A 3,135-nucleotide genomic window follows, 5' to 3' on the forward strand; every position below is an offset into this window, starting at 1 on the left:
TTTAAAATTAAGCACAAAACCATTTTAATTATAATTTAGCTGGACATATTTTAATTTTAAAATTTACTTCTAAAAAACTCACAATCATATCAAAGGTGACTCTAAATAATTTTTCATAATTTAATGTAAGTTTCCATGTAATTTTTTATAATGATATTCTAAGTAAGATTATTTTTTATGGATTGTTTTAATTTATAAAGAAACAATAATTGATCATTTTGGTAAATAATAAAAACTTTGGGGTAATAATAATAACAAGATTTTTTTTTATTTTAATTTTATCTTGATTAAAATAAAAAATGCAAATTTTTTATTTTTCTAGATTAAAAATATATTAAATTCAAATATAATTTTTTTGATTGTTTAGATTAAAAATATATTATATTCGAAAATTAAAATAAAAAAACCAATTTTTATTTAAACATATATTTAAAATTAAATAAAATTTTAAAAATACAAATTTGATTGTAATTGAAGTTAAAACATAAAAAGGAGGAAAATTCTAAAAGTGGGGATAGTGAGATTCGAACTTAAGACCTCTCCCTTGAAACTCTTTACATATGCTTTTTTACCAATTATACCATTTCATTTATTCGAAACAAAGTGGCGCTAGAAAACATGTGAATGGTGGGCAAAATTTGGGGTACGACATAGATATTTAAAAGATTCGTTGGAGGGTAGAATTAGAATAGAAGATTGCAGTTGTCTTTTTGAGTAACAATTTGCATATATGAGACAAAATGGTACAATAGTATTGTCCTTAACCCACAAAATCAACGTATTTGAGGGAATGGTAATCTTGTACTATGTACTATTTTTATGATGCAAAACCTTTTGATCTTATTGTAACACCTCAAAATTTGCCCTCTTCTCTTGGGACTAAGCTAACATATTTGCATATCATTTTAGGGCATTAGGCATTTCATATTGCATAACATGTGGTTACATAGTGCAAGCCATCTTCCCAAGTCTTAATCAGGAGATGAGGAAGTTCAAAGGTGCAAGCTAGGGTTTTGATTGATCATGGGCCATCTGAGGATTGGACTGTGAATTAGGGTTTCATGATTTCCAAGGATATTGGTCTTCATCTTGTTTGAATTGATACATCATCATCATCATGGTTGGATGTCATCAGGAGATTGGAGAAGATTCCTTGAGATTAGGGTTTTGACCACTGGTCAACCCTAATCAGTTGTATTGGGCCAATCAGGGCTGGATCAGGAGATGGGGTTTATGAAGGAGATGAGGATCATTTTGTGACTATATGGTGCTTATGGAGGCTAGGGTATCACCCTTGAGCCATTTCAGTTGAAGATTGGGGCTCAGTTTGATCTATGCATTGCCAGATTCATCTATCAGATGAAAAGTCAACTGTGGTCAACTGTACATGATCTGATGGATTTGGAGGTGGAAATGAGTTGGATACACTTCATTCATGTTGGAACAAGTGATATTTGACATCTCAAAGCTTGAGAATGAAGAAAATCAAGTCAGGACAAAAACTGCCAAAAATAGCAAGTGACTTGTAACTGAAGTTTCCAAAAATGGAAAGTTTTTGACCTCAAAAACAGATGTCCAAGGAAGCTTCAAATGAAAAATTGTTCAACATGAAAGTTGTAGATCTTGCTCTCACCTTTCCAAAAAGTCCAAGAACTTGAAAATCCGATGTACGGTTTGCAAAATATGGCTCAGTGAATTTCAGAAAAGACCCGTAATCAGGAGGCCATAACTACCACATACTTTGTCCAAATTGCAAGTTCTTTATATGCACAAACTCCATTTGACATGTACTTTGAGGGTGCATAATTGGATTTTCCCAAAAATGGCCAAGGCAAAAAGTCACTTTTCAACTGGACAGCTGAATTGGACCAGGGGCAAAATTGTCCAAATGTCAAAATAATTGGAATTTTTGAATGGGACTTTTTCCAACACCTCAGGAATGGCATTTAGAATGTGTTTGAATTTTCATTTCATGCATAAGGCTTTTAATTTGGATTTTGTCTTAAAAAATGGAAATGACAAAAATGGACCAAATGCATACACATGGTGAATTTGAGAATGGAGCAACCAATGAGCATGAAACAAGTTTCTACAGTTCACATATGATATTTAGAAGGTGTATGTGCTGTCACTGAGGTGGCATGAGCTGTCTAAAGGAATTGACCATTTTACCCTCCATTTGCAAAATTACAATTTCACTAATTAAGCCAAAATGCTAATTAACATGATTAGTGATGGATTAAGGGCTGGTATATATTCCAAATCATCTCCTAATCATAACAGAATTCACAATCTCCAAGAACCAGATCTGAAACTTCCACATTCTCTCAAAACCCTCAAGAACACAACAACCTTCAAATCCAAATTTCTTCCTCAATCTTGAACCAAAACACGAAATTCTTGTTGCATTCGCTCATAATCATCATCTTGCACATCTGTTTTGGGAGATTGAGAGGAATTAGGCGCTGAATCACGACTGTTCATAACTACCTCATTCATGGCAAATGCGGATTTCATGCTCTAGAAGCAACGTCAATTGAAGCTGAACGCACCTATCTCCTTCCTAATCGTCCTTGCGCATCTGTTTTGGATTAATTCGCGTAAAGAACAGCTCTATCACGACTGCCATTGCCAGGTTTGAAGATTTTCGAATCACATGTTTTGCTAAATGTTTGTATGCGTTTTGTAGACCTTTGCTTGTAGGTTACAATGATGTGTTTGGTTTTAGGAATAGATGACTGTGTAGGGAAAAATCGCAAGTTGAAGTTATGAACTCAAACCCTAAATGCTTCGATCCGTTCGATTTAGGAACTTTTAGGTTATGATAGTATGATATTTGTAATCCTCACGACCAGACGGTTCGAACGGATATGGCCATGTCCATTTTCGTTAACATTGAGTGTTCTTCAATTTTTCATTTTCTGGAAATTTGGCGTGAGGAAGAAGATGAAATAGGCTGTTTGATCCGTTTTTCATTTTGAACTTTCAAAATTCGTGTTTCCCGCTCCCGCCTTTAAATTACAGAAATGCCACTGAAATTTCATTTTTATTAATTCAATTAATTCAAATTAATTATTAAAAAATGTTTAACACTTTAAAAATTTCATAAAAAATAGTAAAAAATTCCTAAAAATG

Source organism: Lathyrus oleraceus, chromosome 4 (assembly GCF_024323335.1).
Source record: "Lathyrus oleraceus cultivar Zhongwan6 chromosome 4, CAAS_Psat_ZW6_1.0, whole genome shotgun sequence".
NCBI classification, from domain to species: domain Eukaryota; kingdom Viridiplantae; phylum Streptophyta; class Magnoliopsida; order Fabales; family Fabaceae; genus Lathyrus; species Lathyrus oleraceus.